Here is a 16,158-nt window from a genome sequence, read left to right as displayed (position 1 = left end):
TTATTTTATCATGCTGCTCATACCTGTTGTTCACACCTGGCCTAATTGATATGTTCATATTCTTCTGAATATCTCCATTTATAACAGTATTGGATTGTCATAAATGACACATTTAGTGTTGTAAAATTGTAATTTATTACTTCATCTTTATGATATGTAAAATATAAAAAATTTCCATTTTGGATTTTATGGGGGCCGCGGTGAATTAACATTTGCTACGGGGGGGGGGGGTCCGTGACATCAAAAAGGTTGGGAAACAGTGGTGTAGATGATAATGGTAACTTGAAATCATTGTAGTTGGTGGATTGAGTGGTGGAGACAGATGTGTAGAGTAGGTGCTCTCCCTCAATGAGTCTTTGGACTCCCTGGAGGTGTCACGCAATGATAATATCAATTTATAACAAGGAAAACAAATCGGATTATGAGAAATAAAAGAAAAAACCCTGCTTACTGCACTGCAGAAGTGGCTTGAAAACATTTTAGTCTCTGCAGCATGGTTTCTGAATTATATAACTATTAGCTCATTCACAGTATTAAAATGTGTGACAGGTTGGTAACCCATTGTGGGTAGGAATCAATCATATTTAAAAAATATAGTGTAAATGTAATATTTATTCAGAGTAATATATCATTATCATCCTAAGATCCCATGGAGTCACAAACTCATCTAGGAGGTCCCTTTTGTCATACACACAACTCGCCATACCGTATGCCTTTAAGCACATTCAAATTCTTTGCAGACACTATGCTCTCAGGCAATGCATTCCAATCATTCACAACTCCATGCAAAAAAAAAAAAACCTGTTTTGCACTCTCTTGCTCACACCCTCCTTATAGAGCTTCTGGGTACGACCTCTTGTTCTCCTCCTCCAATCTCCATTTTATGAAAAACCTCTTTAACATTAATCCTATAGCAATCCCTTACCAACTCTATCATATTACCTTTCTTCCTCTTATCCACTAGATTCTGTATATTGCATTATCTTGACCTGGATTCATATTCAACATTCCAGAAATCAGAAACTATTTTGGTCAATCACCTCCGGACACTTTCCAACATATCTTCATCCTTTTGAAAACCAGGTGACCAAATCTGTGTATCTCAATTATATTCTCTGCAGCAGTTGTCTTTATACCATTTTCTGCAATGAATGCCATCCTACCATAATCATTCTTATTTCTGATGGCTACATATCGAAAGAACTCCCTAGTATTGTTTTTGGTTTCATTAGCTAACTGGTGCTGATACTGAACTTTTGCTACCCATACCAAACGAGTCACTCTCCTTGTCTGTTTTCCTCATTGAAAGTTTTTTTCACTTGGTTATGCTATAAATTAAAGATGCCCAGAAAACTTTCAACATCTATCTCTAAACCAGAGTATTTTAGTAATAAGTGCGACACTTTTTGGCTACTTGTATATGGAAATATACCTTCTGCATTACTTCAACCTTCGTATCACTTCTGGGCCTGGCTCCCACTGATGAGACCTCAATAAAGGTTGAAATCAGTCTGAGTAGTGATCCTTCCCATGATGCATAGTATTATACATGTCTGTAAGGATATACTTTGCATCATGGGATACTAAGGCAAGTGATGTGAAGTCATTAGCCTTTATATAAGAGTTGCCCAGTTGTGAAATTACTTCACATTCAAACTTTGTTTGCTTACGCTTGGATAAATGATTAAAACCAAGAACATAATTTCTTGGCATCTTTACTTTGTATTCCTCATGGAATTGATTATTACCATTCTACTTATGTTGCCTCTATAATGCTTTTTTTTCTCTGTATTGCACGTACTTAATCTCTTCATTCATTCATTTCACACCTACTTTAACCTTCTGACCTTTGGAATAAATTTAGACATTGCTTCTACTAGAAACAGTTCTTGAATATCACCTAAGCAGCATTGGTCTCCTTTCCACCCAACCACTCATTCCGTGCTACACCTACAAGCTGCCTCCTGAGCTTCTCATAATCACCAGCCTTGTAGTTCCACATATACACTTTCCTCAAGGAGTCCTCACATGAATGGCAGTCACCCAGGTAATCACTTCATGGCCACTCTCATCAACTGGAGAGATTTGACACACCCCATTTATAATAACATCCTCTGATGAGATAATCAAATCCAAGATCCTCAATGTCCTCCATTACATACTGCCTGAGATAGTTGTCCCTCAAAAACCTCATTTTCTTTACTTCCTGTTGCTATCTCATCATCCCAATCTATATTGCCGTAATTAAAATCATCCATAATGATCAACCTTTTCCCATTTGCTTGGCTAATTTGCTTATACATTTCATTCTATTCACCTCTATCTCAAACTATACTGCCACAAAACTACTACCAGTATTTCCCCTGCCCTCGCATCTGCATGTATGGACATATCTCTTTTTTCTATCATCAACAGAACCCCCGCCTCCCTTTCTCACTTAACAAAATGCATCATACCCTTCCATCTCTATTCCTGTCAAGATGTCATCCTCATCCAAACAGGTCTCACTTATTCTAACAATTTTTGGGTGAATGAACTCAATCAATGCAACCATTTCATTTCCCTTGTTTCTGATACTTCTAGCATTTGTATCCAAACTTAACAGCTCATTCCTGGATCTATAACAAGTTTCACTGATACTTTCCTTGAGCCATTTCTTTTTTTTTTTCCCTTACTCATCCCAGAACCTTCTTCAAATTCAAATGTTTTTCCTAGATCCCAGGTCACCCCCCTTCCCTCTTTGTTTACAAACACATTCACATTCTCTTGGATAATCAACCTTTCTCACACTGTGCTCCTCTGTTCACCCTGTGTCTCCTCATTTCCCTGTTCATTTTGCACACTTGTTTTCTTATTCTTTACAATCATGTTACACACTTCTTCATTCATAAACACCACTTCAATCTCTCCTGACTTGCATCAAACCATTGATGTCCATCACTCTTATACAGTTCAATTATTCATTCAAACTCAATTCTACACATTAACAAACTTCACACATTTCTGCTAACCTATCATTCATAATTCTTGTTCTCTACCTCATCTCATCACTTTAATACCTCAGCAACACACTGACTACATTCCTATCACACTATTATATTTTATACTTCTCAATATCCTCCTGGTATCCAATCTTACATTCTCGTTTGTCCCAGTCAAGTCACTTGTACTTACCACCACTATAAATTCCTTTGCTCGCTTACTCCTCATATCTAATGCCTCAATCACTTTGTTCATTTTTACTTCCCAGGAAACAAACTTTGTGCATCCTCTCATTTACCACACTTCTAATAATAGAATCGTCATACATCTTCATACTGACATCATTTGTTTTTTTCATCTTCATTTTTCCATACATATCTCCAATTCTCTTCATTTCACCTTGCAATCCACCTCATCTTTACTAACTCAGCTTTCAAATCTTTCATTTTTTTTTTTTTTTTTTTTTGCTATCATTGACTCTCGCTATTTTACCACCAGTCACACCCATATGTTCACCATCAATCCTACTCACTACCTTACCGTAAATTGTGATCACATTGCCTCCAATTGGCAAAAGCAATCATGCAGTCTTGACTTGAGAGATTGCAAAACATGAGGAATATTCTGTCAAAAAAGGATATGTGTGGAACTATAAGGCAGACTATATGACAAGCTTAGGAGGAAGCATGAATCTGTGCCATGGAATAAAACCCTACAAGGGAAGGATGCTAGTAGTGCATGGGAGACAGTTAAGCTGCATCTAGAGGAACATTACATTACATTAGCCAGGCGCTATCAGCCCGGGGGGGGGGGGGGGGGCTTTTGGCCTCGAGCACTACATTTCGCCACTGGGCACTGTCCTCTGCGACTGTCGCCACGCTATGGTCTCCGGCCCAACAGCCGGCAGGTCTTCCTTCTCCTGATCTTCCTATCTCCTTCTCGGTCTCCCTGATCAGGGTCAGGCCTCCCACACTTGTCTCACAGTCCTTTCAGGACCCATATGGTAGAGATGCTCCAGCCACTGAAGACGCCAGGCTTGCAACTCCATCAAGCCATCTGCCGAGTTGTATAAAGCATGTATGGCAGCATTGGACCGCCTCATCCAGACACTGTCTGCCATGGCCCATCCATAGATATGTCGTAGCATCTTGTTCTCGAATACTCTCAGGTGATCGGCTTGTCTTGCCGTGAGAGTCCACGCTTCAGCACCGTAGAGAAGAACAGGCCTGATCAAAGTCTTGTATAGTCCCCACCTTTGTAGTCCAAGACAGCAAGCGCAAAGCGAAAAGGGGAAGCACCTGATAATAGGCCACATTCGCAGCATTTACCCGACTCTGGACATCAGCCTCAACTTTGTTGTCTTCAGTCACAAAAGAACCCAAGTACCTAAATACCTTCACCCTCTCAAACTGTGCAGCTCCCTCTGGATCTTGAGCAGCATGGCGACTCATAAAAAGGTATTTTGTATTCTCGGCGTTTATCTTCAGGCCAACTTCTTCTGCAGCTTCTTCGATAGCAGTAACCAATGCCACTGCGTCATCCCATTGATGTGCCATGACGTTCAGGTCATCTGCTTAGCCAAGAATCCTAACTTGCACCCCCATGTCGACTCCACCTGCCACTTGCTGTGTGTTTCTAATTACTTTTTCCAACACTAGATTGAAGAGAATTGGAGAAAGCCCATCACTCTGCTTCACACTGGCCTGTACTTGAAACGGGTCCGACAGGTCACCTTCTGCTTTCACTCTTGCTCTCAAACCAGCTACGCACACCTGCACCATTTTTTGGAATTTGAGGAATTCCCAGCTCTTCTAACACCTGCTATATTTTTGGACATATTATTGAGTCATAGGCTTTAGAAAAGTCTATGAAAATATTATTAACTTCCCGGTTATATTCCCAGCACTTTTCAAAAACTTGGTGCAGTGTGAAGAGTTGGTCTATTGTAGGACGGTTCCTCCTGAAGCCCGTCTGGTAGTCACCAAGGCACTCTTCTGCATATGGTGTGAGGCACATTAGCATGATGTTAGACAGCACCTTGTAGCCAGTCGACAGCAGTGAGATGCCCCTATAGTTGCCGCATTGAACCTTATCTCCTTTTTTATATACTGGAATGATCAGCGATTCCTTAAACTCGTCCGGCAGCCATTCTTCTCGCCAGATCATCAAGATGAGTCGGTGCAGCTGCTCCAGCAGGACGTCCCCACCATTCTTCAGGAGCTCTGCCGGTATGCAGTCCACTCCTGGAACCTTATTATTTTTCAGCATGCAGATAGCACGAGTAATCTCACTAAATGTCGGCTCTTCAATAAATGGTTCAGCAGTTTGATGAGGAGTATAATCCTCCAATATTGACGTTCCAGCATTGACATTCAGCAAGTTCGTGAAATATCTATGCCACTGAGCGAGAGCATCTTTTGAGTTTGTTAATAGATTTCCACTCTCATCTCTTATGGTTGCCGCTTGTGTCTGGGCACCTCGCATGGCTTTGATTGTCCGGTACATCTCCCGTCCATTATTCGTCACCCTATTGGAATGCTATAGTGGGAGAAGAGAGCAATGATAATGTTCCAGGAAGTTAATAAAATTAGTTTATTAGTTTAATCCTTTATCCAAGTGTGAGCAAACAAAGTTTGCACCTGAAAGTATCTTCAGGACTGGGGTAAGGTGGTACAACACTAGGGCAACTCGTTGCAAAGGTGGAGCAAGCTACCAACACTCCTATAATGCAAAACACATCTCCTTGCGGACATGTCTAATATTATGCATTAAGGGAAGGGCCACTACCCAGACTAGTTTCGACCTTTATTGAGGTCTCTTCAGTGTGAGCCAGGACCAAGTGGAGATACCAGACAGAAGCATCAGCAGGTCATCTCTACCTATAGGAGTTGCCAAATGGTGTGCCACCCTTTTTTAATAACTTACTCTGGATTTAGAGAAAGATGTTGAAAGTTTATTTTTCACTTGGTTAGAGTATAATAAAATTAGTTTAATCCTTTATCCAAGTGTGAGCAAACAAAGTTTACGCCTGAAAGTATCTTCAGGACTTTGGTAGCTTGCTCCACCTTTGCAAAGAGTTGCCCTGGTGTTGTACTACCTTACCCCAGTCCTGAAGATACTTTCAGGCACAAAGTTTGTTTGCTCACACTTGGATAAAGGATTAAACTAATTTTATTATACTCTAACCAAGTGAAAAATAAACTTTAAACATGTTCCAGGAAGATTTGGCCTTGGACGTAGGAATGAAAGGAAAGCAATTAATAGAATTTTGTACACAAAAACAGTTAGTTATAGCAAATACACTATTTCAAGTTTCAAAAAGAAGAAGACACACCAGAAAGCACCTGGAGATTCAAAGAGATTATATATTGGTCAAGAAAAGATACAGAAACCAAATAAAAAATTGCAAAAGCTATCCAGGTGCCGACGTTAGTAGTGACCATAACCTTGTCTTAATGAAAACAGAACTGAAACATAGGAAACATATCCAAAGATACAAACCAATAAGATGGAACCTTGAAAAATTAAAGAGTAAAGAAAGGATACCAAGAGGCAACTGATCATAACATTCCAGAAAACATAAATAGTCAGAATAATATTGAAAACCAATGGAATATGATTAAAGAGTTAATTACAAATTCATCAAATCAATTATTGAAAAATGCAGAAAAAGAAAAAAGAAAATATTGGATAACAGATGAAATACTTGGCCTTATGGATGAAAGAAGAAAATATAAAAATGCTGTTAAAGAAGATGTGACCAAATACAAATATCTTAAAAATCAAATTACAAGAAAATGTAGACAAGCCAAAAAAGAATACCTAGAAGAACAATGTAATAACATAGATGAATTATTTAAAAAAGAAAACATAGAGAAAGCCTATAAAGAATTTAACAAACTGATTTTAAAATTTAATAAGAACATCAAAAACAATGTCATCAAAGATGAAAATGGAAAATTACTAATAGAATCTGAGGATATATTAATAGAATGGAAGAATTATCTTGAAAATCTCTATAATGGCGATGAACTTGATGTTGATATCAGCATAGAAAATCAAAATAAAGATAATCTAGGACCCCCAACAATGTGAGAAGAATTTGATAAAGCACTCTCCGAAATGAGTAAGGGAAAAAATCCAGGTGCAGACAATATTCCTTTAGAACTACTACAAAATCTAGGTGATGAGACAAAATCCTTACTCTATCAATTAATAGCCCAAATCTATGATAGAGGAGAAATACCAAAAGAGTTTATGAAATCAACCATAATACCAATACCAAAAAAGAATAATGCAAACAAATGCAGCCAATTTAGAACAATAGCTTTAATCCTACATATTAGCAAAATTCTGTTAAAAATTATTCAAAATAGAATTTATTCAAAAATAGATTGTCTATTGGATGAAGACCAATTTGGATTCAGAAAGAATAAAGGAACAAGAGAGGCAATACTCTGTTTAAGAACAATAATAGAGAGAAGATTAGACCTTAGTCAAAATACTTACATTTGCTTCCTTGATTTAGAGAAAGTGTTTGATAAAGTAAACCAGCAAATACTCCTAAATTGTCTAACTAATATCGACATAGATTTGAGGGATAGGAAAATAATTTATCAAATTTACAAAAATCAAAATGGATGGATTAAAATCAATGATAAGGAGAAAATAATAAATATAAGGAGTGGAGTAAGACAAGGATGTATACTTTCACACTTTTATTTAATTTATATATTGAAAAGGCCATTCAGATAAAAGATAAAATAAACAGTGGCATAAAGATAGATGGTGAGCAAGTCATATGTATGAGATTTGCTGATGACAGCCCTTGTAGCAGAAAACAGAAGAATGTTAAAAACAATGCTAGAATTACTAAATAATAACTTTGAAAAATATAAAATGAAAATCAACACAGATAAGACTAAAATCATTGTTACAGGCAAAATCCCTATCAATATAGAGCATATAGACATCAGCGGGGAAACAAATAAAACAAGCGAAGACATAAGATCAAGAATAAACAATGCAAAAGCCCAATTCTCTAAGATGAAAAGCATTTAAACAGGAAACCTCAACCTACAATTGAAAAAAAAAAAAAAAATTAGTAAAGACATTAATATGGAGCATTGCACTGTATGGATGTGAAACCTGGATTCTAGGCAGAGAAGATGTAAGAAGATTTGGAGGCTTTTGAAATGTGGTGCTGGTGCCGCATGAGCAAAATAAAATGGACAGAAAAAAAATCAAATGAACAAGTCCTGAGAGAGATAAACGAAACAAGAACTTTAATTAAATCGATCAAAATTAGAAGGGATAGGTGGTTTGGACATATACTTCGACATGATGGACTTGTGAAAAGAATAACTGAAGGCAAAATAGAGGGGAAAAGAAGAAGAGGCAGATCAAGCAAAAGCTTTCTTGACCAAGTCAAAGACAGCACGAGTTTGAAGAGTTACCAGGAGGTTAAGAAGAAAGCCAATGACAGAGCGGAATGGAGAAAATTGCTGCTGAGCTACCAGTCCCAAGACTGATGCAACTGATGAGCTGATTTCTCTCTATACTAGCCACTTTCTCATTAAGATACTTCCGCTTTTCCTTGCGTAGACATGTATTCATCACTCTTCTCACCCTCTCATATGCAGCTTTCTTCCTGCTATCCGCTAGGTAGTTCAATAGTGCTTCCCTTAGTTTCGCTACAGCTTCTTCACACTCTCTACTAAACCATGCTTTTCTCCTCTTCTTTCTCTTTCCTACAGTTCTTGCAGCAGCTAACACGACCATATTTTTGATGGTGTCCCACATCCCATCTGGATCATCCTCTTCCTCCTGTAACTCCCCAAAACAATTCTGTAACTCTAACCAGAAAGCCCGCTTGCCTTCCGCTGGTTTCAACTTGTCCAGGTCCCATGCTGATCGTATGGTAGGACACGTGGGCTTCTGAACTGCAATTCCATGCCTGAAATCGTAGGCTACCAGATAGTGGTCGCTATCTCCATCTGTTCCTCTGAAACTTCTCACATCTGAGATGGAGCTGTGGTGACGTCGATACACTAGTACATGGTCTATTTGGTTACCAGTTCTACCGTCCGGCGATCTCCAGGTCTGCTTATGGACATCTTTATGCACAAACATAGTGCTCTTTATAAAGCATCCCATAGTGGCGGCAAAACTCGCAAGTTGGATCCCGTTATCATTGCACTCCTCATATAGGCTCTCATTACCCACGAAAGGGCACCACATACGCTCTCTTCCCCAGCTTCGTGTTGAAATCTCCCACTACTAGCTCGACGTCATAGGATGGTAGATTAGCACCAGTACGCTCAAGCACTTCATAGAAACAATCTTTAGCTTCCTCCGAGCTCTCTTCCGTAGGTGCATGACAGTTCACAATAGACACATTTTGAAAACATTCCTTAACTCTAATAGTGCACAGCCGATTTTTCACAAGTTTAAAATCTAAAATATTACACAAAAATTGATCACTAACTAAAAACGCAGCTCCGAGTACTTTTCGTCCTCTGTCGTCACCACTATAGTATAGCATGTACCCCTGATTGCGGGTCAAGCCATGTCCCGGCCATCGAGCCTCTTGTACAGCATAAAGTCCAATTTTATACTGTTGTAAGACATTCGTCACACTAAAAAGAGCTACTTCTTTCACCAAACTATGTATATTCCAGGTCCCAAAACAATTAATAATCATTGTCGCAAAGGCGTCCGAATTTAGAAGCTTCTGTGGTGCTTGTTTCGTAATGAATAGGGTTTTTACAGGAGGGATGGTTGGTCCCTCACTAACCCTTCCCTTATATTAGATTCCTTAACTAAATTAAGCAGCATAGTACTAGCGACAGAAATCCTTAAGCAGTTGCATACAACAAAGTACTGTAATAAGCTTCTATTCAAATTAGGCTTAGTTGCTCGCACATTCTCTACCACTACAGTTTCATAAAGTATGCTCACTAAAAACCAATAGAAAATTTACACAAACCTATGTGCAATGTGCATCATAATTTTAAAAGAAATACTCCTCAACAAAAATATTTCACTAAATCGAGTAAACAACTTTATACAGCAAAATAAACCACCAGCCACACGTCACAGTGCCACCTATATTAAATTGTATAACTAAGGTAAGAAGGGTTAATCAAGGTAGGAGTTAGATGAGTAATCATGAACTGCAGAAAAAAATGCTCTGAAGGGTATGTAAGGAGAAAGGTGACCAGCAAACTCATGAACAGCACAAAGATCAAGCAAGAAACGTAACCACATAATAAGGAAGGCAAAATTATATTACGAGAGAATCTAGCCAAGCAGGAAATGGAAATCTCGGAGTTCTTTTGTTATGTGACAAGTAAGAGGAAGAATGAAAGATTAATCTTAATGAGTGATAATGGTCACAAGGAGATGGAATCAGATAAAATAGTTCAATTACTGTTCAGTTCAATGCAGTGCAAGGGAACTGGCAGTGCCTCCGACTAAGCTCATTAAGTCTGAACTCTGGTCGAGTTCCAAGGGAACAAAAAGAAGGCAAAATAATTCCCTTGCATAAGGGAGGTTCTAAGACTGCAGTAGCAAATTATACAATCAGTATCTTAGGTAGTGTTAAAAGTACCTGGAAAGATTGGTCAAAAAAGAGAATTCAAGAATGGGTGGATAAGAATACGATACTGTATGAGGGGCAACATGGCTTTGTTAAGTCAGTCATGCCTAAGTAATTTACTAACTTTTTATACTAGAATAACAGCTGAGCTGGATAAGGGAAATTGCCACACAATAATTCTGCTGGATTTTGCAAAGCCATCTGACAATACTACATAGAACTCTGTTATGCAAATTAGAACAAAGAGGAATGGATATGATGCTGGTTATGTGGATAAGTGTGTGGCTGATACAGATATCAAAAAGTGGTATATGGAGGAGCAGAATCCAGGTGAAAGCAGGTGACTGGCGGTGTGTCACAAGGTTCAGTGCTAAGACCACTACTGTTTAATTTGCACATAAATGATATAGGAAATAACCTGAAAGGAAATATTCAGTTGTTTGCCGATGATGAAAAATTAGGTAGAGTAATAATTAATCAAGATGACATATAAAGCTTGCAGGAAGATTTAAATAGACTGTCAGTATGAGCAGAATGGATATCAATATAATTTGGAGAAATGTAGTTATGCATTTTGGGATAAACAGATTACAAGCTGTGTACCACATTGATGGAACTGTACTTGAGGAGATAGATGAAGCTAGAGACTTAGGATGGTGGTAGACAGAGAGTTATCGTTTAGAGGATATATTGCCGAGGTTGTTAAAGTAGCTCATAAGATTACTGGGCTGTTGAAGAACACGCTAACAAGGGGAGAGGGGGAGAGAGAGATAAGTTGCTATTCCTCTTTCTAAGGCCTTGATACAGACACATCTGATTACTGCACTTGTGTATGGTGAAACTGTTGTGGAAGTGTCTTGGTGTTATTTTGGCGTTTTGAAAGGGTATATTATTTTTGTTATTATTAGCAATTTTTTTTAAATTTTATTTTTCATATTTTTGTAATTTTTTGTGTGAGATTTTTTTCTTTTTACATGTGGACTGGCATTTTTTTTGGCTATTTTCATGATAGAGCTGGGGTATGGAACTTAGCAGGGACATGTATCTGCTGAGAGAATCCTCTGATACTATAATTCAAACCAAAATTCTTCCTTGTGTATATGTCTCCTGTTAGATATTTTGTCTACAGTAGCTATAACCACAACTTTGAAGAAATTCATTATTTTTATTACTGGATCTACTGCCCATATTTTTCCCTAATCTCCAGTCGCACTTGATTATATTAAAAAAACATCAATCATTATGCTATAGAATTCTGAAAAGATTTATGAAGAGTCCATACTAAAGCTATAAAATATATTATGAAAGTTCTACATCTTATCCCTTACATCTGGTTTATGTTTTCATAATTAAAATAAACCATAATGATCACTCTTTTCTTATTTACAAAACTAATGTGCATAAACACGTAAGAGAAAATGTAAGAACCAAGCTCTTGTTTAGCTAGTCTTACACAAAGTAATGGGAAGACCTTGGTAAGAATATAGAAAATAAATATCAGGAAGGTGGCAAAATGTTCAGGAGACTATTGAAAAAAAACTTAGAAATGGAAGAGAGTGTACTGCTAAAGGAATCAAAGATGAATAAAACTTTTGCAGTGACTACATTGCATATTTCTGAGATCCTGGTCAGAAGGTTGAATTCTAGATGACTAGAATAAGCTCTCATAATTCTCTATAAAAAAGGAATGAAGCTGAATGTGAGAATTACAGAGGAATTTCTCTAGTAAGTGTTCCAGGCAAGATTTATGCAAGAATACTTGGAGAGGTTGAGAAAAATTGTGGAAGAGAAATTGGGAGAAGAACAAGCTGGATTTAGGTCAATAGAAGTTGTCAGGATCAGATTTTCACTTCAAGATAAATGGCTTAGAAATTATGGAAATATGACGAGGATCTATACTTGTTTTGTAGATCTAGAAAAGGCAAACATAATGTTTCAAAACTACAGTTATATTGTGTAAATGGAATATTATACAGAGCAATACAGTCTATATTTAAGTTATAAGTCAGCAGTTGCAAATGAAGGAAATACAAGATGTTTGATGTAAAATCACTTGTAAGACAATGATGCATACTATTGTCATTATTATTCACAATCTATACGGATCACATTATTAAAGAAGTAGTTAACTTTCTTTAATAATTAAACTTGATATTAGAATCAAGTGTCAAACTCAGCTCTTTGCTGTATGCATATGATGATGTACTCCTAAACACATCCAGTGCAAGTCTCCAGAGTAGTCTCACTAAATTGCAGAACAGCTGAAACAAAGTTGGCATGAAAATCAGTAATAAAAAGATAAACCATGAAAATAGGCATGAATAGAGAAAACTTCAGCTGCATTCTGAATGGAGAGCCCACAGAAGAAGTAAAATATTTCAGCTATTTAGGCACAATTTTTAGTGAAGATTAAAAATTAAATTTGGAAATAGATAACAGAATAAGCAAAGCTGGATGGGAACCAGCTGAATAAATGTATATGGAATAAGAGAGAAATTAGCCAAAACACCAAACTAGCAGTATACAAGACAGTGTTTAAACCAGTTTTAAGTTATGGATCTGAGAGTTGGGTTAGAAATAAAGCATGCGATATCAAAGATTAGACACTACAGATCCGAGAAAGATTAGGAGAGTTAAGAGATGGATCAATGGCAGAATTCTATTAAAAATGAAGATATTAGAAAAGAACTTGACATTGTTTGCATTCAAGAATGTGTGAGCAGTACTAATCTAAGGTGGTATTGGTCAATTAAACAGAATGGGAAAGGAAAAGTTAGAAAAACAGTTTGATGCCAAGATTGCAGGAAAAAGACTCCAAGGACAACTAAAGTCTAGGTGGAACGACTAAGTCAGGAGTGCCTTAGAACATAATGATAGATACGACATAATGTTAGATACAATATTGGAGTTCTGACAAGTATTAACAATGTAAGTTTATTCATGTAGTAATGTCATAGTGGCCTGAACACTCATTGAGAGTACATATTAGGAATTGATTATGTGCATAAACATTTCAGTCATCTTCCACATTTCTATGCAAATAACAACATCCTGCTCAATATCTTGTTCTGTCTGCCTAATATCATACAGTCACAAAACCAGCACCACTATTCTCCCACCTCTCCAAACTACTACATATCCACTTGATGCAGGCATAATTTCCCTGCTATCATCAACACTCTTCCTTCATTTGTCCTTATCTATATAGAAAATGCTATACCTATCCATCTCTATTCTTGTTATCATCCTCACCCAACCACTTTCTTCTGTCAACCACTCATAGATAACTATTGCTACCAGTAATCATACTTTCTCTGCTTTATTACCTGTGTACATTATACATGTCGGTTTTCTCATTCTTATCACTCACTTCTGCCTTACCTACTCACTGATCTCTCTCTCTCTGTTCAGTAAGCCTTACCTACAGGCCATATCTGGATTACTGTGCACAAATCTAATTGCTTGGATTCCTTTCCGATGAGGAGATGGTGGAGAGGAATCAGAGACGAACAACTATGATTGTGACTGGTCTATGGAATATTCCCCATGAGACTAGACTGAAGGTTTGTGTTTTACTAAGGCTAGTTGATAAGTGGAAAGGAGGCATGATAGAAACATAAGTAATTAAAAGGGTTTTACAGATTGATACTGAATACTTTTTTTTTTAAAACACACATGGTAAGAAGTACAAATGCCCACTCTTGGAAATTGTCCAAAAGTGTGGTTAGCAAGGGTGCATGAGAACTAGATTTTTTGCTTGGAAGATGGTGAATGGGTTGCCAGAGTTGGCTGTGAATATTCTGTAAGTAAATGAGTGGAAGAAGTACGATAAGTATTCCGTAAATAATGATTAACCTGCACCTTCCATATAGAGCCTGACCCAATGGAAATGCCTGAAAAAATAATATTTCTATCTAAAGCTTATTTAAAACTGATCTCTGTAATATTCTTATATTTTGTGTTTTAATAAAGTTTAATTTTTCTTGCTTGGATATGCACTAATTTTAGTGGAAGTGAATATAAGGTCAACTGATGCAAGTTGATGGAATTTTGAATTCATGTTTTTTGCAAGTTTGTCACCAGATCTGTGGAAAAAAGCATTTAATGAACTGTGAAGCATTTTTTTAATACCTACATGATATATTTGTAGGGGTGGCTATATCTGATTAAAAAAAAAATCATTATTAGAACTTTCAATCTGTATTTAACCAGTAATGGTGGATTGCTACATGCTTGTATTTGATTACAATAGTCTTAAAGAAATTTGTTCAGCAGAGAGTTAAATTTATGATCTTGTTTATCAAAACTAGAGATTATAAGCCTGTTAAATAGCATTACAATTTCATCAACTTAAAGTGCAAAGAGAGTAAAATATATGGTGTATTTCTCATTGCAGAATTCCTTGTGAGTGAGTGAGTGAGTGAAAGAGTGTGTATGTGTGTGTGTGTGTTTAGCATAATTTTTTTTTTCTAATTTACAAATAAAACTGATTCAAACTAAGTTGTCTTTTACACACATCACACACTTCATAATGAAAGGATATATCAATTTAAGCCAAAATAAAGAAAAAAAAATAAGTATGCTGAATGTTTATACATTTCTTAGCCAAGATACAAACCTGATGATGATATATACCCTCTGTCCAAATAGAAACCAAACTTTTCGAAAATAGAAGAAACTAGTGGTGCCACCTTTTTTTGTTGTCAAAAGCAGCAACCTTCATTAGTGTTGTGTCAACTGTTTATAACATTTGTTTCATTGACGGTCGGTCGTCACGATATTCATGCCATACGCGACGAATTATCGCTATCAATCGCTTCAAAACTTCGAGATAAAACTCACCATTGACCATTTGGCTAGGCAGAATGAATTTTTTGTGGATAATGCCCTTGGAATCGTAGAAATAAATCAAAATTGTCTTTACTTTTGACTTCTCCAAGCGACTTTTTTTTCGGATGCCCCTCTTCTGGTGGTCGTCACTCAGCACTCTGGCGCTTAGTTTCGGGCTCATACTCAAAATACCACGTTTCATCACCAGTAACAATCGTTTCAAGGAAGTTTGAGTCCTTACGAGCACGGTTTTAATGAGGTCCTTGCAGTGTTTAATTCAATACATTTTTTGGTCATCGGTCAACTTGTGGGGAACAAATTGCGAATTCAATTTACAAATGCCCAAAATCTCGGTCAAAATGTTGTGCACAGTTGATTTTGGATTCCCAATTCATCTTCAATCAATCTTATGGATGATTTCAGGTTTTCTTTGATGAAATCACACACTTTTTGGATGTTAACTTTTGCTCAGTCCAGTTTTTGGATGGCCCAGTTTTTTGTCATCCTCAAGTGTCTCACAACCACTTTGAAATCGCTTAAACCACTCAAACTTGAGTATGGGATAAGCATTCATCACCATATGCTTTTTGAAGCATTGCATGCATTTCGGTAAAACGTTTACCAAGTTTAACACAAAAGTCAATCACAGCTCTCTGTTTGACTCATTTTCTGATTGTTCGTCAAAACACACTGTCACTCTTGGTACTATAACTTGGCTTCTAATGAAACAAATGTCATAACACTAA

General features: G+C 37.1%; 1 protein-coding gene across 1 annotated transcript in view; it reads right to left on the bottom strand.

Annotated features, from left to right (window-relative positions):
• Nucleotides 1-16,158, bottom strand: part of Fatp1 (Fatty acid transport protein 1) — a 271,807-nt gene that overhangs the window by 39,589 nt on the left and 216,060 nt on the right. The gene's annotated exons all lie outside the window — the stretch shown is intronic.

This window comes from Typopeltis vanoorti, chromosome 26, assembly GCF_054136105.1.
Source record: "Typopeltis vanoorti isolate ZY-2024b chromosome 26, IOZ_Tvanoo_1.0, whole genome shotgun sequence".
NCBI lineage: Eukaryota > Metazoa > Arthropoda > Arachnida > Uropygi > Thelyphonidae > Typopeltis > Typopeltis vanoorti.
This window is presented reverse-complemented; position numbering and strand designations above follow the sequence as displayed.